We start from the raw sequence: 24,397 nt of genomic DNA on the forward strand, positions 1-24,397 counted from the left end.
CTCCAGGCCACAGCTTGTCGCAGCTGTGAGAAAGGGGGATCCGAATTGGCCAGTTTGAGATATTTTTGGCTTGGTTCAGTTCAGGGTTGGGTTTGGGACTTGCCCCAAACTGAACAGGCATTTTTAGATTCATGACCATCCCTATTCCAGACCACCAATGTGTTTATTTCTGAAATATTTATACCCCGCCTTTGCCATGTGGGCTCAGCTGGCTTGCCTGATTTCATTAAAAACAATCATATGATCATATGAAACCACAACCACAAAATATGTTAAAAATAAATAAATCATGGTCAGTTAAAAATGAATAAATCATGATCTCCTTCCCTGTTAGCCAAGACAGAGCAAAATATATAGTCTGTATATATATTACATTGTAGCTATGTGATGTTGAAGAATCCTATTCATTTTGACACTTGCCCATGTGAAAGAGTAAGGCACAAGTTATCATTGTTCATGTGTAAATTTCCAATACTCGTTTGTTAGATTTATAACCTGGAAGTGAGTTCTTCTTTCTTCTTCGTTTCTTTACACAAATACAATGCAGCATTAGATTTTTGACATTTGGTTTTGTGAGCGTCTGTGAATCTACAGTCAACTAACGGGATTGTTTGGCTATGCAAAACTTAATTAAAAGTAATGACTTAAATTTGTAATTAATTAAATGTTGAAATAATTATCTGCACAATGAAACCATGCCAATGTTTTAATTACATTCCTTGCTGGTGACTCCTTTAGGCCTCAATGGTTAAGGGTAGTTTAAGTTGGGAATACACATGAAGTTGCCTTATACTGAATCAGACCATCTGTCCATCAGGGTCAGTATTGTCTATTGGCAGTGGCTTTCCAGGGTCTCAGGAGTAGATCTGAAGGTTATATCCTTAAGTCTCGACGGTTAGGGATAGTAAAAGGTGGGGATGTGCATGAAGCTGCCTTATACTGAATCAGTCCATCAAGATTAGTATTGTCCACTCAGACTGGCAATGACTCTCCAGGTTCTCACCTACTACATGGTCCTTTCAACTGGAGATGTCAGGGTTTGAACCCAGGACTTCTGCATGCAAAGCAGATGGTCTACCACTAAGCCATGGCCCCTCCCCTCAGGGAAATTGAAGACACTTGGGATACCACTTGCAGGGGGTGGGGTAGCCCTGATTTTAAACCATGGCATTCATGGACATATTTGGATAGCCACCATGAGGAATGGTTCCTGATTACTATTGATTGGAGGTGCTTGGCTCTTTAAGGAACCTCCATTTGCTAACCAACTGATTGGCAGCAGATTACTGGGAACAGAAGGGTAGGAGCCAGGCAATGCCCTAGGAAGCAGGGACCAGTTTCAGTGATGCCTTCATAAGAAAAGAAGGAACAGGGCCAAGGAAAATATGGCAACACCAACTCCAGACCAGAGTAGCAGAGTCAGGGAAAGGAGAAGGATATGTGTGCCCCAGAAGTTCTTCTCTTTTGGTGGTTTTGTCATGGGGAGGGGGGCAGACGGTGGCTTCTGAAAACTAACTCACACATAGAATTTCCCTATTAAATGTTACCGTATATTACAATTTCTAACTTTAAAAGATCTCAGAACTCAAAGACTGTCAGTTTTGGGGGGGATCTTGAATTCATTTAAAATAATGGAAATGTGCAACTAACTCAATGGCTCTTAGCAAAGAACGGGTCCAAGTGACACCACTACTAGAAAAAAGGTAAAGGTAGTCCCCTGTACAAGCACCAGTCATTTTCGACTCTGGGGTGATGTTACTTTCATGTTTTCACAGCAGACTTTGCCATTGCCTTCCTCAGTCATCTATACTTTCCCTCCAGCAAGCTGGGTACTCATTTTACTGACCTCGGAAGGATGGAAGGCTGAGTCAACCTGGAGCCAGCTACCTGAACCAGCTTCCGCTGGGATCGAACTCAGGTTGTAAGCAGAGGGCTCCAACTGCAATACTGCATCTTTACCACTCTGCGCCACGAGACTCTCCCTACTACTAGATAACCCAGTGAATAGCATAAAATAGGACTAGGTATAAAGATTTAAACTGCAAATATGGATGAGTGGAGCAAACGAGGCCTCCAAATGAGGTCTTGGGAAAATGGTGCAGGAAAGAAGGTTGAAGACCCTCCTTCCTTTGTGTTACACTTGTGAGCAGAAACAGGCTCTGCAATGCTAGAGAATGATAGTTCCCAGATATTCCATGTATTCTGACCTGACCTGCATATAATACTAAGTTCAGCCTTTAGTTGAAATTCAAAGAAAACTCCCCAAGCCCTACCTGGTAACCTTAAACAAAGGGCAATCATGAAGACTGCATTGTGACAGATTAAAACCTGGAACTGATAATTTACTATTATTCTGAAGCAAATAGTGACAATGGAACTGTGAAACGCTCAAAAGCATAACATCTCAGTTTGTACTGTTCGATGTAGCTAAAATATTCTGAACTATATTTTCTTTAAAAGCAAATTATTAAAGCAAAAGAGAGCAAGTAAACTTAACTTGATTTTTAAAAAAAAATATTTAAAATATTGGTGTTTTGTATATAGTTTCCCCTTAAGTAGCAGCATTTGCAAGTTGTGAGTCACATAGGTTAGTATCACCTGCTCGAGATTATCAGAGACAAGGATTTCATTCTGACAAATGTTTTCAGTACTCCAAGTAATACTGAAGCAGTAATGCTGTCCCCATTACTGTGGAGATAAAGATCAATAACAATGCATACAAATAAATTCTGCAAATGTACCCTTTTTAAACAATGACAAACGGCTCTGTAAAGTTATAATAAGAAAAAATAGGAAAAAAATTGTGGAAAGTTGTGCAAATTATTTGCTAACAAGTGTTTTATCTGAACATAAAAAGGTGAATTGTTTTTTTTAATAAGGAGCTAAAACACCCCCAATAACTTCAAGACTGGCTATAACCCATCAACGCTTAATGTTATGACAACGTTTGAAGATGCTTCCTTCAACGAAGATTTTTATTTTTGTATTATATATCAAAAAATATATAAAGAAAAAATAGTGGAAAGTTGTGCAAATTATTTGTTGACAAGTGTTTTATCTGAACATAAAAAGGCGAATTGTTTTGTTTTTTTTTAATGTGGAGCTAAAACACCCCCAATAACTTCAAGACCGGCTATAACCCATCAATGCTTAATGTTATGACAACGTTCGAAGAGGCTTCCTTCAACGAAGATTTTCATTTTTGTATTATATATCAATAACACCTTTGAGAATCTCCTTGGTTTTTAAATCCCAACAATTCACACGCCTATGATACCGTAAATCCCCCCCCCCCAGGTAAAAAGCGAAACAAAACTTGTGATTGTATGCAAGCCACATTCACTGGTTGCAACACGCAATGCAAACAGCTCAGGTCCCCCTTTCACAAATACCCAGTTGCTATAAACTCCACACCAACTGCTCTGAAGGATGAACACAATCGCCAACCCCTTAAGCAACGCGTATAAAGCACGCCAAGTCACAGGTCGGTCAGTCTGGGCAAAGCTGTATCTCGCACACACACACCCCGTTTCCGCTTGCTGACTGCAGCCAGCTCCCTGATCCCTTTGAATGCCATGCCCCCTTTGCCTCCCCTTTGCCTTCTCGCTGGATCCTGCAAAAGGGGAGGAGGGGGAAGCCAAAGGCCCGGCTCGCCCGGCAATCCTGCTGAGCCCCTTTCAGCTAATTGGTCCCAGATGCCTCCTGCCTCTTTCCAAGCAACAGGAACTTTGGCCACTCGCAGGAAGGCTGCATGCGCCAACGGGCTTGGAGGGGTGGAGAGCAAAAGGAAGGGCTGGCCGCGGTGGGCTTGGCCGCGCCCAGCAGTGTCTCGGGTCGCGCTCGGGCGGCCTCTGAAGCGCAGCGCAGCGCTCCAGGCCAGGCACGGCGAGGGGGAAGCGGCAAGGCGTCCATTGCAACCTGCCTTCCCTTCCCTTCCCCTCCCCTCTCCCCAGCGTGAGCTCGGCTGCTCCGGGAAGGCGGCCTGAGGGAGGAAGGCGGAAGGCGGGGACTGTTGCCGCCTGTGCTGCTTTCCAATGAGCTCATCCCGCTCGGCTTCGGCTGGCTGGAGCTGCGAGGAGAGTCCCGCTCGGGACGCGCGCCGAGCCCTTTGCAAGCGCCTCGAAGGCGCTGGACTGCCAGCGACGGCCGGTAAGGCGGTGGAGATGGTGGGCTTGGCTCCCCCCCGGCCGGCTGTGTGGGGCTTGGGGGGTTTTTACAGGGACTTCTCCCCGCTTGCTTCCCTGCGTGGAAACAAAGTGGGAAGCGAAGTTTCTGCCTGGGGAATGTGCATGGGCATGCCTGCCTCCCTCCCTCGGCGCTCTGCTGCGCAGTCGCTCCTTTGCAGCGCGCCCATGGGTGGGTGGCTGGGTGGGTGGGGACCCACTGGGGGGGGGTGCGGAGGCGCTTGCTAGGTGCAAAGGTCGCTCGGGCTGAATTGCCTCGGGGTGGGTGGGGGGCGACCTTCCCGGGGCCTGCGAGACTTGTGGGGTAGGGGGCGTGAGTGGAGTCGAGCCTATCGCCCGGGAGCCGAGAGGAGGAGTGCGGTTGCCTCTGGAATATTAGACGTTGCACCCGCTGGGTTGCGTTGCACCGTCGCAAAATGGGTCCGCTGCCCTGAGGTGGGGGTTGGGTAGAAGGCTGGGATCACACTGGAGCCCTCGACGCCGAAGCTGCTTGAAGACCTCAGTGATGCCTCCAAGGATCCGAGGGGAATGAACAGATGGACCTAGGAAGCTGCCTTCTACTGAAGCAGACCCTCGGTCCATCAAAGTCAGTATTGGCTGCTCAGACTGGCAGCGGCTCTCCAGGGTCTCAAGCTGAGGTTTCTCACACTTATTTGCCTGGACCCTTTTAGTTGGAGATGCCGGGGATTGAACCTGGGACCTCCTGCTTCCCAAGCAGATGCTCTACCACTGAGCCACAGCCCCATTCATGGCTCTCCAGGGTCTCAAGCTGAGGTTTTTCACACTTATTTGCGTGGACCCTTTTAGTTGGAGATGCCGGGGATTGAACCTGGGACCTCCTGCTTCCCAAGCAGATGCTCTACCACTGAGCCACAGCCCCATTCATGGCTCTCCAGGGTCTCAAGCTGAGGTTTTTCACACTTATTTGGCTGGACCCTTTTAGTTGGAGATGACAGGGATTGAACCTGGGACCTCCTGCTTCCCAAGCAGATGCTCCACCACTGAGCCACAGTCCCTCCCAAATTCTGGATATGTGGCACAGTGTGCCTTGGCTCTCAGAGATGGATGTCTTCTGAGGGTCATTTCATATTTGATGTTTCCGAATAGACATTTCTGTATTGGGAGAAATGCGTGTATGCTCATATGTGACACATACTTTTTTGCACTTGACACATGGTGAGTGTTTTGCGGCTCCCCCCCTTTTTTTTTTTTGCATACGAGTGACATCTTTGGGAAGACTAGTGGTATTTGTGGGCTACCAGAGAGAATAGAGAAGTGTGGTTTAATTAACTAGTAAATTCAACTAAAGCTGAAATTTGGAAAACTTTGCAGAGGGCCTCTGAGCATGTGGAGTGTATTTCCTTCCGCATGGAATAACAGCAAAAGCATCTGGGGTTAGGTAAGAGGAAGGACTTTGATGTCGGAAAGTGTAATTTCCTGCCAGGTTAATGCCCTGCAGTTTTCTCTTAGGGATTAAACGTTGGTGGTGAGGCTTGGCCTGTATTTCCCACCTTTTGAGAGGGAAATAGTCAATATATCTTGCGCTTTTTTCCTGGGAAGTACATACTTGGAGGGAACCTAAGCTTGTTGATACTGTCAAAGTATTACACCTAGAGGGCCAGAGAAAGAAATGTCAAGTGTAAATGATTTCCCAATGGCAATGTTCTGTATTCTTGTAGAACAAGACAAATTATTTTGGCAGTGGGAGTTTGGTGAGGGGGTAACAGGCACATTAGAGTCTTTCTCCAACTAAATGCAGATGATGTGTTAGCATTAAAAAAAACCCCTTCAAAACATGGAGGATTTCTTTTGGTTTCTCTCCCCCTCCCTTTGGGAAGTGTTTGGATACTTGAGGAATCCAGTTTTTTGTAAGGAATCTGTAGTGGGAGGTTGCAGAGTCAGATGACAAATTCCTACCTTGGATGGCTTGGCTCTCTTAACTATTAGAAAGGTTGAGTGTGATAGAGGAGCTACCCAGAAAAGGGTGGGGAAATGTTATAGGACAGTATGTGAAGGAATATTCAAGATTAGTCACTTTCTCAGGCAATCAACTGTCTTAAAATTAGAGCCCTGAGCTAGGAACTGATCCAGAGTTATTTCTTTCTTCTGAGTTGCATGGAACAGCTCATTTGAGTTATTGAAGTGTGCTTCTTTAAAAAGTGAAGTTCTTGCCCCACCAATATCTCTCCATTGTCTCCCGTTGTTTGTTCTTGTTTTCTGCTTGTGGCGTCCAGTTTGGGCATGCAATGATTTTGAGTTAGGTGCTTGCAAATCAGTCCCTGTGATTCTTTCTTGCCTGGTCTGACCTGTGCTTAGTTCTTACCCGATAGAGATTGGTGGAAATCTGTTTGACACTATTTGATAGGTTTATACTTTTTTTTGTAAGCTACTTTGATCTTTTTTATATAACGTATTCTCTGTATCCACCAGAGGAAGAAGGACAGACAGGATTACCATAGAAGATTTATATTCTAACAGGTTGGTTTGTTTGTTTAAAAAAAAATACTAACCTAGCCTAAGCGTAACAATAGTGCAGAGGTGGCCAACGGTAGCTCTCCAGATTTTTTTTGCCTACAGCTCCCATCAGCCCCAGCCATTGTCTATGCTGGCTGGGGCTGATGGGAGTTGTAGGCAAAAAAAAACATCTGGAGAGCTACCGTTGGCCACCCCTGCAATAGTGTAATGGTAATGATCAGCAGTTTGTAAGGTGGGTATTTTCTCAGTCTTGAAAATGGCATAGTTTACTATACCACTTCCTGTCAATCCATTTTTTTTTTAAAAAAAATGTTATGAGGTATGTGAGATGCGGGGAATTATTTGGTAGAACGGGCTTGATCATTACTTGAAGGAACAGCTGAAGCCAGAAATGGTGCATTCTGCACTAACACCTCAGTATTCTGCTACCTCATTGTCCTGCATGTGTGAACAGGCCTAGTTCTTAATATACAACTAGTTGCTACTGGTGCCATATCAATCCTAGTATTCACATGTAAGAAAGTATGTTCCTATGGTATACAAATGGAGCTGTCTTACTGTTTTGTGTTAGGTGGAGTTACAGTGCTCCTTGATTTCTCTTGGGTAGACAACTGGTGAATGATTGCATCTAGTGTTGGCAGTGTACCTATAGTTGTAAAGTTATTAAGAGATGGAAAGGTGGGAGCTCAAATTGCTGTTTTTTGAGTTTCTTTTTGCCATGCAGCAGATGCTAAAATGGCACTTCAACAGTATACTTGGAGAGTTTTCTGCTTGGCAAAAGGGGGAGCGCTACTACTTTGCTAATGGGGCAGTTGACATTTCTTTCTAACTGTGGGACTCTTGATTGCTAGGAGGCAAAGAATTTGGTAGTGTACCTCTAGTCGTGAGGTGATTAGAGATGGGAAGAACTCAGATTGCTGCTGCTGTTTTTCCCATTTCTTTTCTGCCATGTGGCAGAGGCTAAAATGGCACTTCAGGAATATACTTGGAAAGGAGAGTTTTCTGCTTGGCAAAAGGTAGTGTGTTACTGTTTTGCTAATGGGGCAGTTGACATTTCTTTCTAACTGCAGGGCAGTTTTGATCGCAAGGAGGCAAAGAATTTGCAAGTGCTAGGAAAGTGCTCATTATAGTATTTTTAAATGCGACTTACTCATTCAGTCACAAAAGTCTTAGAGTGGACTAGACGGTGAGTGTCAATTGTTTGTGAAGTCTGTCAGCCAGAAACCCTTTGTGTGCCTTTAAAAAAAAATAAAACTATGGCATAATAGCCAGCTTGTGGTAGAAAAGGAAATAAATACGGTATCTTATATCCTTCAGAATTTCCTCTGAAGTGTTGATTGTGGGTTTTGTTGCCAAATTCAGAACTATTCTGAGACTTCCCTAATTGTTATGATTTGACAATCAGTAGTGGAGAAAAATTGGTGTTGTGATACTTATTTGCAGTTATAATAAGAATAAAAACAAATGGTCAAAAATGTGAAAATTGTTATCAGTATGTCGTGCGAGCCTATAGTTTTGGCAATGCATTTGGAGCTTTACTTTGCTTGACGTTATAAACAGCCAGTTGTTCTGCTTTCTTGGTTTAGCTAACCACTGGAATGTCCAAATGATGATAAATTAGGTCCACTGCAGAGCCAAAGCATACTTGGGTCTTATCCAAACTTGCTAACTTCCCATAACTGCCTGTAGGAAAGAGACATTTTGTGTCCTTAGTTGGAGCCTTGTATGGCTGATGCCATGGCAACTCTGAATTACAGGGCATCACTTTAAAGCCATCCAAGGAATCTTTACTGAACTGTATGGTTTTGAAGATGGGGTTTAATATTGTGCAAATGTCTCCTTCTAGATTATTTTATGGCTGTGAACCGCTTACTAGCTGACACAGCGTAGGCTTGGCTTTTTAAAATTCTGCTTCATACTCTGCTTTATTGTATGTGTCTAGCCTACAGATGAACCGGTGTAGAGCTTAAAAATGTGGTCCACTTCACTAGACCTTCTGCGAGGAATTGTATGCAGAAGTGCAGAGTGACCAAGTGTCAAAATGCCTTCTGTGTGAATAGCAAAAGTACAGGTCATTAGGCTTTTTATTTAAATTATTTCTGTGCAGCCTGGAGGCTCTGAAGACAATACGTATTTGCTAAACGATACGCAATTGCTAAAAATAAATGAGTGAACCTACAATAGAAAACTAGCAGTAACAGCACAGAAATAAAAATAAAAGCATCAATAATAAAAGTACAATGCATCTGATCAAATCATGAGTCAGTAATGTATAAAACCAACTGTGCATATAAAATTAAAACAATGCTCGCCCTCAATTAACCATTGTGTGTGTGTGTGTAGTTAGAGCATGTATGTTGAGATGAGTGTTGGGGAGGATATTGTGTGTCTCTGTTTGCTATGCTGAGACAGCTCCTGCAGGATCTGCTTAAGGGATGACCAAGGTAATTTTTATTGCAAGTGTAGTACTTTTACAATACAATCCTGAAGAGACTTACTCCAGTCTAAGCCCATTAAAATGAATAGGTTTAGACTGGTGTAGCTCTTTTTAGGATTGCACTGTGACTCTCCTCCACCCCAGGGAATGAATGTGTGAGAGCGCATGAATATGTGCGCACTGGAACATCTTTGGATCAGTTCCTTGTGCCTGCAATGTCTAATGGAGAAGACGTATTTTCATATCCTTCCTCTGGACATATAGAGGACTGCCAGACTATTGAATAACATGCTGAGATACGGCCATCACTCATTCTGCTGTGGTGTGCCCCAGAAGGAGCTGGATTAAGGGCTGTGCTTGCCTTTGTGGAGGGGGAGATGGAAGTCTTCCTGTGACATGCGGAAATCTGGCAGTGATATGACTGCTTAAATGTATCATAGCGCGTGATGTGGATGGTTCCTGTGACCAGTGGTGCAAAGTGTCTAGCAGAATTCCATATCAAATCTGTAATATAAAAATGAGCTCTAAATTTCTAGTCCTCATGGGGGGTTGTTGAAGTGGTATATTCTAGAAAGGTTTTCCTGGTCAGTAGTTGCGTATGCTGACTTCTTGTGACTGCTATGAAGTCTGCCTCATAATGTTTTCTGTGTGATATTAATATTACTAAATGTTACATAGTGGTTAATCATTGCCTCCGGTGTTGTTGCTGATGATAGCTGAACTGATATACATTTCAGATACTTAAAAAGTGATGAAGACAAATGCTTAATAAGGCTGAGATTTAAGGGTACACTTGTGTTGAGGCCATTTTGATGTTGTGTTATTGAAACAAGAGATTAAAATAAAAAGTTAGAGGCCTTTTCTTCTTGCAACACGCGAGTTGCTTCTGCTGGTTAGTTTTTGCGCTTCATTATCTCAAACCAACTGTTGAAGATTTGATAATGTGCAATGCTATTTAAGTAAATGAAATGGTAGACGATTGCTTGGTTAAAATTTTGAATGATGAACTTACAGTGTAGTCTTAGAATTATACCTTTCTTAGTTTATTGGCTGCAGTGGACGTAAGATGAGCCCTGCTGGATTGGACCAGTGGTCCATCTAGCCCAGCATCCTTCCTTACAAAGTGGCCCTCTAGTTAGTGACCAACACAGAGGGCCAGAAACAGAGTACAGAGACCAAAACTTTTCCTGATGTTGACTTAGAAGGGTATACTCTACTTGGGGCGTTGCACTGTTAGTAGCTTTGGATGCATAATAGCACGTGCCAAGTAGTTTACTCATCTGCCCTAAATTTGTGTCTCTTTGGTTTGGATCCAACAGAGCATTTCCAAGGGCAAAAGCAAAGTTGCCCACAGAGTGTGACTTTCTTGTCTGTCCTGTCCTGGTGCAGCCTAAAGCATCCCCTGGGAAGTGATACCTGAGGTTCTCCTGTCCCTCAAGAAGTATCATTTTGCATTTATCATACAGTATTTCTGAAAAGGCCCAACACTGAAGTTATCAATAGCAAGAGGGGTTGTGGACTAAAGGCTAAGTGACTTATGATACAAAATGTTTGTGACAGGGAAGCTGATCTTCTGTGCCACTTCAGCAAAATACTGTCTTTTCCTTTGATATGTTTATCTTTGAATTTTATTTTCACATCTCAGCTGAACATCTTATGCTTTGATTATTTGTGTCATGGCTTCATAAAGAGACACATTCTGAAAATCTTGCTTTGTAATTCCAGGTTTTTGAATTGAATGGATAAATAATTTATGTTGTTTATTGTAAACTCCCTTTCTGTTCCCGTTCTGTCTAGGCTAAACCTGTTCTCCAGGACTAACATTATGCAAAATTCATAAAGCGTTATAAATGATTTGTGTTTTGATAACTTTGTATCTTGCCTGTGTCTCTGCCAAAATTACAACACCACACGACTAAATCCATATTTGACCTCTTGAGTAATAAAGTATTTTCTATTTAATACCCAGAGTTAAGCACTTTAAGGTTCATTGATTGCAATAGAGAATATTTATTTATATTATTTATTTAAAGTATTACTATGCTGTTTTTCTCCTAAAATTAACTTGGAGATATATGTCTTGGAGAATATGTACTTAATGCTGGTTAGGTTGCATTCTGTGTACTACTGATAGATTGTTTTCTTAAGAATCACTGAAGTAAAGATGAGAGTTTCAGTTGTCTGAATTTGACTGGTTTAGTTTTTATTTACTGGTAATCCTAATTGGAATTTTGAAATTGTGATTTCTATAGGATTTTCTCATTGTGGTTTTATATTTGATTGTGTTTTTTGTAATTGTTTCATTTCTATTGTCAGCAGCCTTGAATTCTGCAAGGCAGAAAGGAAACAAATGTTTAAAATAAATAAATAGTATGGCTTGTTTGCAGTCTTGCAGGTTCTTTTAAAAAAATTGTAAGATTCTAAAATGCAGTATCTTTTCTTGTGGCTTGGGGTGGGGGGGGGGGGATGAATGCCACTATATAATTGTACTCACTAATAAAACCTAAGAAGGTGGTTTTAAGCTGTTGACAATAATCGTATGTGTGCATGGGTAATTTGAATAGAGGCAGATGGAAATTGGTCCATCGGAAGTGAACTTAGTGATGTCCCTAACCTTCTTCTAATCCTTACTCAATATACTATTGCACCTGGTCCTCTGAAGTGATGCTTGTCTCTTCTCTAGAATAAAAATCCGAATCCCCCCCCCCCCTCTACAAGTGGCTGTGATTGCAGAAATGGTGGTTTTCTGTGTGTAAGCACCTGGTCCACAGTAAAGCTCCTCCAGGTGAGTACAGTGCATAACTATGTGGAAGAAATTAGAACCACTTGATTGTGTAAATGGTGCAAAGTTGTCCAGAGAACAGACACATAATTTTGAAACGTGAATAATATATGTAATGTAAACCAGGCATAATGCACCAACAAGCTGTTGGGATCAGTAATCTTGGGGGATAAGAAAAAGTAGTAGAGGGCATGTTAATTATCTGTACGTGCAGAAAAGAGGTCTATGGTTCAAATAAGGAAAATGCATTTTTAAGTAAAAATGCAATCTGTGCTCACTTTTATAAATAGACTTTTTAAAACTTAAGTGAACTGTGGAGCACAGTTCCACAAATAATGTTAACGTGGTTAGTAGTTTACACAGCCGTAAGAACAGTTTTTCTCAGTCAGAGGGAATGCCCGTCTTCTAGCCAGATGCCCCTGAGAAACTCACAATGAACACAGTGCCAAGCATTGATACTAATTTTTTTCTGTAACGATATAAGACGTAAGTGCTTGCAACTGAATAGAGCCCTTAAAACAAGGGGTTTCATGAGGACTTGCAGGGGACAGTTTCACTCCCTATTTTCTTTTTCATGAAAGCCTCTCCATTTCCCTTGTCTCCTTCCCACCCACCATCCAATCTACCTCAGGTTTCTCCTCTGTCTTCTATTTTTTCTCCTTCCCTTCCCCTGGCAGCCTGTACCGGGGAGGGGGACTTGCAAAGTGCCGGCTGATAGACCCACTTATGCTATGGGGAATTCTCAAGGACTTGTGTTAGGTAACTCATTTTCCTCTGTGTCCTCTTCCTCACACTGTTTCCTCTCTCCCGTCTCACAACCGCTCATATCCTCACTTTCCTTGGTGATAACAGATGGGCAGTTTGGGGTGGTTGGGAGGTGTTCTGAATTGGGCCAGCTCAAAAAGAGGTGTCCCTAAGCCTCCACATGCTCCCCAGCCAAGTGTCTGCATCCCGTCTGACAGGTGGCCGGGCGCCTCCAGACGTGGAAGCGCCTCAGAAGCTGGATGCCACTTTCTTCCTGCAACAAGTTTAGTTCTCATGAACTCAAGCACTCCCAACAGTTTTTAAGGGGGGGGGGGAAAGAAGTTGGCTTGGTGCTTTCACACAGTCAAGTCGCCTCGCATTCACCCTGCCGCTTCCAGATACGGACAGGGTGACTGGCTGTCGGCTCAGAAATTTGAGTCGGCCCGTGGAGGCCGGATGACAGGGATGGGCAGCCGAAGTTTGTATGTGGAAGGATTTTTTGGGTCAATTTCAGAGCTGTCTCTTGAGTCAGCCCAAAGTACTGGTCTAAAATTGCCCCTCGTTTCCTTTTATCCTTCCCATCCATCCACCAATCTAACGTTTATTTTGCCCCATCTACAGCTATATTATGTATTTACTCCATTCATACCCTTTCTTTGTAACTGGGGCTCAAAGCTTGCATCATTCTCCTTTTCTCCATTTGATCCTCGCAACAACTTTAAGGAGGTGTTGTGACTGACAGAATCTCCAAGTGAACTTCCATGGCAAAGAGGACATTTGAACCTGACTCTTCCGGATCCTAGTCAGAAACTCTAACCTTTACATCACACTGGCTTTTGTAAGATGCGTGCTGTTGAACAATAGCAAGTGGCCAGGCCTGTGTGAGTAATGCAAGTCAGGTGTTAGCAGGTCTCCCAGTGGTTGCTGCCGGACCTGGCCTTTATGAATTGTCCCTCAAATTACAAAACAGCCTTCTAACTGACTCTTCCCCTTCCCCTCCTCCTTCCTTTTAATAACAGAAACCAAGGCTTGAATGCTAGCAGCATTGTTGTGATTACCTAGCAACAGTCACTGAGGGACTTCATTTCATAAAGCTACTAGTGCTGCTTTTATGGTGTGTTTCTAGATATTAGAATTTTCCACAAACCTGAGGGTTTTTTTAATGTTTGTAGGAAGATCAGTCTTGTCTGTTCCATTATCTGGATTTAAGTATCTACAGATTTGGCCATGTTGAGAATCAGCAGTATTGATACTTCTTTGGAGCATAACATGAAACTCCTAGTAATGCAGCCCATGTGCCTAAGCAGAGCAGACTTTGTATAGTGAAGTGAACAATTGGTTTGGCTTTTTTATACGTCATTCAGACTCAAATCACAATAACTTGTGTGACTGCTAAATGCCCAGAATTTTCTAAAAATAAAGGCCATGAGATAGTCATTGCTTCTCTCTAATGTGGAAAATTAATACCAGTGCATTTTGTTGGATGAAAGTAATATCCATAATCTCAGGTCAATATAGCCTACAATGCTGCATGCTACAAGTAAAATGTTTGTCTTGTTGGGTTTCTGATGCAATTTCACTTCCTGTTGTCATGAGTTAATTAAGTGTTTGTATATGCATGCTGATGTTTAGCCAGTGAGTAGGTAGAGCCAATGAGAATGTTTGCACGTACTTCCCGCCAAGGCTAGGTGTCAGTATGCATAGTGACCATTGAGGGAGAGCCCTAATAGGCTAATCCATATATTTGGGTGGTGGTCTAAGGGAAACCATTTGGTCAGTTTTATTGCCCTTCATGTTAAGTCCTTAGATCTCCATGTAGTTGAAGTTAAGACTCGGGAGAGTCAAGATGTAGCCTAGAAGCTAGACAGGATATTGAATCCTTCTTTGTTTTCTAGAAATCCCAGTCATACCTTTTCCTCATTAGTAAAGTAACCTACTTTGTATCTTAAGCTAAACCGTGTGGCTGGCTGTTATTCGTGGTTATCTCCACGTTACTCTGCTAATAGTATGCGTAAACCCCAACAGTCTCTAGTTAAAGTCCAGTAGCATTTTAGAGACTAATAAGATTTTCAAGACAATAAGCTTTCAAGCGTCAAAACTCCCGTTGTCAGACTCTTTAAGGACTGATACCTTGAAAATCTTATTCAGTAAGGTGCTACGGGACTTGAATCTAACTGTTCTACCTTCTGAAACTGTCTCTAGTTTATATCTTTTTACAGGAAAGCTTGCTGTAATGTAGTTAGGCATGACTAGTTGCACAAGACTGAACAACTATTTGAGTGCAGTTCAGTGTGGGTGTGAATGTTTTTGATCCACAGTGCATTACAATTCCTTTAGTTAGATTTCCTGAGTGGATCTGGCACTGCTGATCATATGCAGCCACATTTGAAAAAACTGTCTTCCTGTTTATAAAAGCTTCCTTGCCTGGAAATTATCCTTTAACTCAGACAATACCCTTAACTGGCTTGCAGATACTCCCTAAAGTAAAGAGTTCATGTATTTGATTTTGAAGAATTAGTATTGAGAAGTCACGGTCTCCTTGGGGACAGCAATAGCTATATTTCACAAGGAAGATTCATCTACATTACTTGTCTCGGAAGCCGAATGTGTGCGTGGTGCTTTTAATTTCCCTGGTTCTGCTTATTTTTTACTGTTCTTGAGCCATAGTTAAAGTTGTAGTCCATGCAGTCCGTACAGCCCGCTTGTTAGCTTGCCTTAGAAGACTAGCTTATTTGTTTGGAGTGCTGGCAGTGGTCATAATTTGTGTAACCTTAAGATTCATTTGTCAGGTTTTCTTTCCTACTGTATTTGGCCGGCATCCACCTGTTGCTCTTTTTAGTCTCCAGCTTTGGTGACATCGCTGTACTTGCTTTTCGTTTATATAATAGTTCAATCGTGGTATTCTGTGGTTGGCTTTCTTGTGTCTCGTGGATCTGGTTTTTCTTCACAGTCTCTTCCTGCTTTTGCATGGATACCATGAAGATATCTGCTTCTGACAGCTTGTGATCAGCACTTTTCATACTGCCGGTTCGCTTCTGGAACGCTTTAAGTTCCCTTGTAGCTGCAGGATTTTTTACTTCCACCATTGTAGCTTTTTTTTTTTATTTAAAACCACACTGCGTAGCTGCTGGAAGATTCAGAAGTAGTTCCAAGAGACTGGGGGGAGGATATTTGAAAGGAAAGCAAGAATCGTTCATGGAGCCAGAATGATTACTACTTGCAGGCAGAAACAGCTGGTTATTCTTTATTCTTCCATACCCGCAGCATGTTTTTTTTCCAACATGAAGTGTGCATTGGGAATGATTAAAGGGGTCAGTTGAGGCTGACTTTCTGAGTTGATGGAAGTGCAGTATTAAACCCCACTCCTTTCCCTATATCAGGATTCAGTTGCAGCTGAGGTGCAAACAGCAGCTGTGGAGAAACTTAGATGGGAAGGGGGGAGGAGGTAGAAGTCAAATGCTACCTTTAGTGCCACTGCTGAAAACCAGTTCAGGGTCCCCTATGGCTGCTTCTAAGTGAAAATCAATGTCAGGATTATGGATCTTTCGTGTAGGTCTCTCTTCCCACAGTTCCCCCAAGACAGTTACTGCATTTGTGGTTGGGAGTGGAAGCAGAGGCTAATAGGCAACCAGGTGTCTAGCTATGAAGCTTGGGTTGGGAGAAAATAGAATCTCTGTGTGAGAGGCTAGCTTGGTATTCGTCAGATTTCAGAAGCTAAGCAGAGTCAGTTCTGGCTAGCATTTGGATGGGAGACCCCCAAGGAGTACCAGGGTCATGACATAGAGGCAAGTGACGTCTCTTGCCTCGAAAATCCTACAGGGTCACCATAAGTCACCTGTGAATTGACAGCACTTTTCATCTCTGCCACGTGAGAGGTACTTTTAATAATAATAATAATAATAATAATAATAATAATAATAATAATAATAATAATAAGTTTTATTTATACCCCACCCTCCCCGCCGGGGCAGGCTCAGGGCGGCTTACAATCTGTCATGATATAGTATCATGATATGACAATACAGGTAAAATCAATTCACAATATAAATACAGATATAAATTAATGTTAAAAAGCTAAAAACTATATGGTGGTGCTACTGGTGACACTGCAAAGACAAACCTTTCGGATGGATAGCTTCCTCTCTTCCAAGTGCCTTATTGCTTCTTTGAGTTTGAGTTGAAGAATGGCATAGAAGGATGAGGTAATGCAGTTGTCTAGTTATATTTTACTTGCCTCATCATTTTATATGGCATACTGTGAATGTGATATTAGGATTAGATGCCGTGGAGTTACTATTTTGTTACTACAGAATAAAACAAGAGTGGAGGGATAAGGAATCCCGAGGAAGTGAACGTTTGCGCCTCCAAGTCAAACTTACTTTTGAACTAGATTGTAAACTTACTGCTGAAATTTTACTTAAAAAAAAAATCTTCCCATTAGATGAGGCCGTGAACTAGATTTTCAAGCGTAGCTGGAGAATGTGTGCTAACATCACTGTTAGCTTTAGGTGTCACCTCATAAATCTCTTCCGTGGTTTTCCAGGGCAAGCTTCATTTCAGTAATTTGTGTCTGAAGATAAAATGGGATCCTTACCATGCTGTCCAAAAGGCAGGTTTCTTGCCCTTTGCAAACATCAGCAACTTGCTAACATTCGCTTGTGTCTTTGTGTGGATTTTAGATGGCTGATCTATAGGAAAAGAGAATGACATGCGGGGAAAAACATGTACTGGTTAAGAAAAAGTGAAATATGTGGAAGTAGCAAATTGCTCTTGGTAGTTCTGTAAGATAGCATCCTCATAGGAACCAGTGGGAAACCAATACCTTCAGTAACATGGATCTAGTATACCAACTTGGACATTCATCTACTCCAGGTTTCCCCAGCCGTGTTGAATCTTGTAGGAGCTTTTGAAGTTTTCCCAAAGAGTAGTGTGCACCACCAGTAGAGGGTGGGACCGGTCTCAAAACGGCTACCACATATTGGGAGGTTATAAGCTTCAATGGAAGCAGCTGCTTCCAAGCAAGTGATTCCTGCATACGCTTCCTGCCCTCTTCTGATGCACCTCCTGCACAAAAGAAGAAAGAAACCTGGGATCAGTTCTCTTGTGTCTGTCTACTGTACACAGCCATGAGATACCTGCTTGGAAGTCAGTCAGCTGGTAGGGAGTGACCTAAAGTTCCCTCTTTGTCCCCCCCCCCCCACCCCGTTCCATTGAAGACCTGTTGGGTTTTATCACTAAGAATCAAGTTGGTTTATTCTGACTAGCAGTGAGTGTCAAATGACAGACATCTTTCCCCTTACCAGCTAGCTGAGAACTGCCTCAGGTTGGATTTGGGGCTCTTCGGCATGAAAGTCTGCGTATTTCCATTGAGCTACCGCCCCACCCTGTCGGCTGTGTTCCCTTTCTCGATTTTGACTCGTCAGAAATTTTCCAGTTTTGATAATGGCATTCAAAAAAACATAGCTGCTTGCTGTGAGATTTCTGCTTGCATGTCTAAGGTCAGCAGAAATGTGGATGGGTTACAGGACTTTTCATTCCACTGAGGGCATTAATTCCTCTGTGCAGAAGCACTTTCTGCTGTCACATGCCATTCAGTGGCAAGTCTGCCCCATGCTGTGCTATGTGGTGGCATTTAAGAGAATGGCAGGATTCTTTTAAAAACAAATTTACTAATGTGGAGCCTACTGAGTGTTTTCAGAGGTTGCTTTAAAATTGATTTCTTTTGCGGCCAAGACATGCGTCAGTTTGTCGTCTCTGTTACTTTTCCGTATTTGAATTGAAAGTGTGATGCTCCATTCAGAGAGTTTTATAGTACATATAAGCACAGGGGTGGCCAGACTGCGTCTCTTTCACACACATTGTGTGGCTATCAAAGCCCCCACTGCCTTGTCGGCCAGCGTGGAGAAGGCATTTGTCAGTGGCTTGAAGAATGCATTTCAAGTTAATGTTGCTTCCTTTCCACCTCTCCTTCCTTCCGTCTGTCCTTCCTTCTGTCTTGCGACTCTCAAACATCTGGTATTTATTCTATATGGCTCTTATGTTAAGCAAGTTTGGCCACCCCTGTATAAGCACTTTTGCTGAGGCAATGGAAGTGTCAATTCACCGTGTGTCTTTACACTGCTACAACGCTCACTGATCGAGGGTGACTTTATATGCTGTAAGTTACACGTGAACACCCACATTCACTGCATGTGAATGAGAAAGACCTGTGTGTGATAGAGATACGCCAGAGCTGGCTGGAGGATAAGCATTTACTAATGTATGTGTGGTAATTTTCATTCATATTTGCTTAATTAAATAAAGTGTTGAAAGCTGCATCTGCAGGTATGGGATAAAACAAAAATCCCGAGAAAGATGGCTATGGCAGTTAAAAAAACACCACTCAATGAAGTTTTGAGCAAGCAAAATGTAGGAAGTTTGCTGTGTGTGGCTTGGTTATTTTAATTGAATGCAAGTCTGTCAGGAGAGAAGCTGGAACTTGTTAGTAACTCATGAAACACCCTTACAGAGAGGTGTGTTTGTATAAGATTGTATGTGAATGAGATCTCTGTATTGCTGGAGGTAGTCTGTGGCAAGCTTTATTTGCTTTGAGCATACATGTGAAACAGTTTGTGTGGCATAGGATTGTACCTCCCATACTCTTAAAATATCCATTTAAATATGCTGCACAATGCAGGTCAGATTCTTTATGTGCCAGCTGTGAAAAGATCTTAATTACTTAAAAAAAAAATTCTGAAGACTTGCTGGTTTTGATTGGGCTTGCCTCGTTTCCTTTGAACCCCTCCGGTGTGAAGTTTATACATGCTGCCTTTTGTAAAAAAAGAAGACCTAACAAGGCTTTCAAACAAAACTGCTCATTGGCATTAAGGTTATTGGACTGATATCTGCATTTCTGTATCGTCATAGATCAAGCTCTGTTTCAGTGGAATTGTGAAAAAAAACCCCCACAGATGTAACTGACATTGGAAGTTAGTTACGAATAACTCGGGCAGTCTGAAAAGGTATTAACTCTCTCCATGTTTTTTCTTGAGAAAACAAAAGAAAGGTAGTATATCTTTAGTCTTGTACTTTTGAGACGAAGACTATAAGTTGAAATAGCAGGTCTGAGTGCCTTTAAATTTTGTAATCAAAGTACTGTAATATTAATCCCTGACTCTTGTTAGGTATCCGTCTAACACATTTACATTGGGGACATATCACATTATATAAACCTTTAACTCTTTAGAAAGTGACTTTTGACATAGCAATAATATCTTCTCTTTCTGGAAAATTCTGATAGCTGCAGGGAAAGTATACATATTATGTATGAAAATATGGAGAATAAAAATGGTTCTCCCCTCCCCCCCCCCCTTGTTTCTTCCTAGCCTGACTTGGTTTTGGAGCCTGGATGTAAGAAAAATGCTTAAAGCCTAGGAGTAGCATAATATAAATTGTGAGACTGGCAGGTTTTTTGGCTGTCTTTTGTAGACCCCAATTGTGAAAGGAAGTCTTGTGAATGAAAAAAAAAGTGTTTGGTCCTAAGCTTACAATCTTTTGCATTTTTATGTAGGAGATAACTGTACTCTGTAGGAGTTGCTTGAATGAACATGCATAGGACTCAGACTGTGATAACACCAGAAAAACTGGTCCATGACTGATTCCAATCCAGATTATCTCAGTACAATGTAGGGTGCTCTGAATTAAGTGAACAAATAGTTTCTTACCAAGTCAGCACTGCTCCTGTCTGGCCACTGCTGATGTCATGGGAAGGAATGATCTTGTTCTTGAGAGATTCATAGCTTCGTAAGTAGGGACGGGCATGAACTGGCTCGCAAACTAAAGTTCATGATGAGTTTTGGCTGCTTTGTGGTTCAAGACTGGTCAGCTGGCACAAACTTCCCACGAACTTTTGTGGAGGCTTATGGTTCGTGAATGAGCGCATTTCCAGACATACTGCCTCAATCAAAATATTTACCAGACTTCAAAGCAGGAAGGGGCAGAATTCTTCAGCCTGGGAAAAACACTCTGGTTAGTTTCAAACTGGTCGTGTCAATTTCAAGAGGTTTTTGTTTTCTTCCTTGGCCTGTGTTCCCTCCCTTTTTCTTGCACAGAGCTAGCAAAAATCTCCCTCTTGCTTGGATTTCTTGTGAGTTTGTGCTTTGAAAGCTGTCCTTTTTAGCTTGCAATGCCAGTGGTGCCGGGTTCTGCTGGGCATTCTAAAGATTGTGATTGCAGGGATTCTCTAACTTGATATTAGTCTTTTGCTTGCATTGGCACTGGGTTCTTCTGGGCACCAGTATATTGTACTGGTTCTGTTGGGGGATGTACTAAAAGGAATGAAACGATTGCCCATTGAAAACAATGGGAGAGGCTTGAAGACAAACTCGAGATAATGGGAGCCAGGAATGCTAATTGAATACCCCAAAAGTTTGTGACGGTTCATAGTATGTGAAACCAGAACACCACAAACCGAACCACTTTTTCCCAGTTTGTGCCAATCCCTATTCATAAGTTACCAAGAAGATGAGAAACCAAATGGAAAGATGGGGACAGTGTTTGGGCAGCTACCCTGGTAACATGAGATTTGGGTCTTAATTTCATTATCCTGATGCTGCTGTTCTCACTTACAGTTTACAAAAATTACTCTGTCTTGTAATTCAGTTGGTTTGCATATCTGCTCATTTCCATAAATTGTTAAAACTTGAGACGGTACATTGTGTGCCTGTTTTCTTTTAAAAAAAGGATTCTGTCCTAGGAAAAAAATGGATTTTAAAGAATCGCAAGGCTGCTTTTTGTTTGACAGTTCTGTCACGCACACCCACATGTCAGCTGGACTATCATTTTTCCATCTGAGCTGTAGGAATGCTGTAGTATCTTTGCCACTAGTAGCTGATTTAGTGTATCCAAAACAGTTGCACTTCTCTTTTTGTCCAGTTCTCATGGAAGACTGGTGTTGGGTTCTATGCATTTACAGTATAAAACATAAGAAGACAAGGTGAAAGGAGCCGGCCTTTGTATGGCCTGGAATTATATATTTAGTTGGACTCGAATACAAGTACATGCAGATAGAATGACAGCTCCAGAGTATTTCTTAATTCCATTGATTATTATTAACTTAATTTATAGCTTGTCTTTTCTCACCAAGACATATTACAAAATAGGAAAAGCAATTGAACATATGAACATATGAAGCTGCCTTATACTGAATCAGACCCTTGGTCCATCAAAGTCAGTATTGTCTTCTCAGACTGGCAGCGGCTCTCCAGGGGCTCAAGCTGAGGATTTTCACACCTATTTGCCTGGACCCTTTTTTGGAGATGCCAGGGATTGAACCTGGGACCTTCTGCTTCCCAAGCAGATGCTCTGCCACTGAGCCACCGTCCCTCCCCTAATTCAGTCAGCCATCGGACTTCCACTTAAACAATGCAGTTACTTGCTTTTCCTAATAGCATGAATGGAAGGATTTTAATTATCATCAGGGCTGGCATCGGTGTGCCCTGAAGTGAGGCAGCTGCCCTGGCCCAGGTTGTTTGGCAGGGTCCACATGCTTCTTCTGCTGCCCATCCACTCTTCTTCCTCCTTGCTTAGAAAGTACTCTGCCGTCCATGCCTTCTAGCTGTAATGGGCATACGGATGGTGCAGATGTTTGAGTGCAGTTGGTGAAGGATTGTGAAGGAGTGGGGGAAGAATGCACAGGGTGAGAAGGTGAGAAGGGGGGGAGTATGAGAGAGAGCCTGGTGGTAGGCAGAGGAGGGGGCACACTCTGCCAGGGTGCCTTCAGATCTCTAACTCAACCTGATATCAGTATAGAAGTATTTTGGTCCTTCCACTTAAAACAAAGTCGCAGTTACTGACATCAGGTTGCCACACTTGATCCACAGATCTCTGAATGTATTAGTACCTTCTAGTCTTGCTGGGTGAGCTAGATCAGACTACCAGCCCCCACAAATCGCACGCGTACAGACTGCACTCCCTTCCCTAATCCCTTTATCCGCCGCCCACCTGCTCTATCCAGAATTGCCAAGCTTACTTGCTTAATGTTCTGTAACTTCTGTTACTTGGGACCCGGGTGTGTCTGTCATTTGCATGGAACGTTATTGCATGGAAATAACAGACAGGAAAGAAGCTGCCTTTTTTTAAGAGGAAACTATTAGAAGTTAATAAAAGGTAAACAATATATATTCTATTTCCAAGTAACATCTGTTCTCTTTGGTTGATATCTGTCAAAATTGATTCCTGGTTAGGCAGAAAGTCAAGGTATAGTGTTGTGACTGTATACCTGAAGTAATCAAAAGTCTATTAGCTTTGTGAAAATTTAGGACAAATGTTATGCCCTAGTTCCTGTGTATGCCTTGTATACAGATGCAGGTGGTCTAATTAATAGGTTTATGCTTGGGATTAACCATTTTAAATGTGCATTGTTATGTATTGCAGAGGGGGAAATACAAGGTCCTAATTTTGCAAGCTCCAAACATTTTAAATGCAGCTACAATAGCTGCCCTTGGAAAATTTTAATTAAGGTGCCTTAATATATTGTGAGAACATTGTGGAAGGCTTTATAGGGAAATGCAGGGTGCAAGCTGTTCGTAAAGCAGGAGGTGGTTTTGATTCAAAACTTAATGTCAGTGGAATTGGATCATTACTTGTTGGTTCAGAATTGCAATTCAAAGTATCTTTCAGTTGTATCCTATCCATCACATTTCTATCCTGCCCTTTTCCCAAGGAACTCAGAGCAGCTCACCAAGTGAGGTTATGGTAAAGCAGGGATGTGAGTCCTCGTCTACCGAGGTTTAATATTCCATTTTATGATTTTCTTCACCCCAACCTATTAAGTTTGTTACTTTATAGAAATTAGACCTATTTCTATCATGATTGAGGGTACACTTTTCTGAGTGGGGGAAAGCTGTGTGCTCATACATGTTCTGTCTCAGTGAAGTTTGGGTGGAGGGAAGGGCTTGGATACAGGACCCATACAGGTTTGTATGTATACTTGAGAGGCTTTATCTCAGGCTTTCAAGAAACTATGATGGGTTCTGAAAAAGGCCACTTTACAGCCCATCCTTAAGCTGAATTTTAGTGTGTATGAAAAGCTTGAAATGCACAGTCTTTGTTGTAATATACACAGTTTGGAATACTTTACACACTGTAACTTAAAGCTGATGATTTGAATCTAGTTACAAGGTGTAAAAAACGCAGGTAAAAATAGCTCTGGGTGCTTTCTCACATACTAAATAACACACTTTAAATCCACTTCGCAACTAGGTTTTACTATGTGAAATGGCAAAATTCACTTTGCAGATAGTAGCTGAGGTAGATTGAAACTGCTTTATTTAGCATGTGTGAAAGTACTCCTTGATAACCTAATTTGAGCACCAGTGGGGAGGCATGAATAAAAAGTCGGTTAAAGGACACTCGTGAAGAGAGAGGATAGATATGTAGCTTTTCGAGGGAGGAGAGAAAATAGGAAGGATGAAGTAAAATTTGAAGATATATCATCAGTGTCAGGTAAAACACACATGCTTGAATGAAGCAGTGCATTTTTGGAGTGAGAAGTGAAGTGGAGCACGGCTGGAGTTGAAAGTGCCCCATAGGATAGAGCCAACTGTGATTCTTCACAGTAGTATCTGCTGCCATAATTGGTACCTTCCACCTTCAGATTCCTTTGAGAATTCATCATACCCTAAGCTGGGCTGGCCTGCCATCACCCTCTTCAGGCTCCAAAAGGAATCCAGAAAAAGAATGTTGTAGGCTGACATAAAGCACAACTGCCTGTTTGGTAATGACTCTACAAGTTTT

At 42.2% G+C, this 24,397-nt stretch overlaps 1 protein-coding gene across 3 annotated transcripts in view; it reads left to right on the forward strand.

Annotated features, from left to right (window-relative positions):
• The first annotated feature begins 3,863 nt into the window (after positions 1 to 3,863).
• The window catches only part of TANC1 (tetratricopeptide repeat, ankyrin repeat and coiled-coil containing 1), a 221,405-nt gene continuing 200,871 nt past the window's right edge, over positions 3,864 to 24,397 (forward strand). Inside the window, exon 1 of one of the 3 annotated variants that reach the window (XM_060257302.1) lies at positions 3,864 to 4,149. The gene's annotated coding sequence lies outside the window, so the exon portion shown is untranslated. The remainder of the gene's footprint in view (positions 4,150 to 24,397) is intronic. The other 2 variants (XM_060257303.1, XM_060257300.1) reach the window with 2 other exon arrangements.

The sequence above is a fragment of the Heteronotia binoei genome, chromosome 16 (assembly GCF_032191835.1).
Source record: "Heteronotia binoei isolate CCM8104 ecotype False Entrance Well chromosome 16, APGP_CSIRO_Hbin_v1, whole genome shotgun sequence".
Lineage (NCBI taxonomy): Eukaryota > Metazoa > Chordata > Lepidosauria > Squamata > Gekkonidae > Heteronotia > Heteronotia binoei.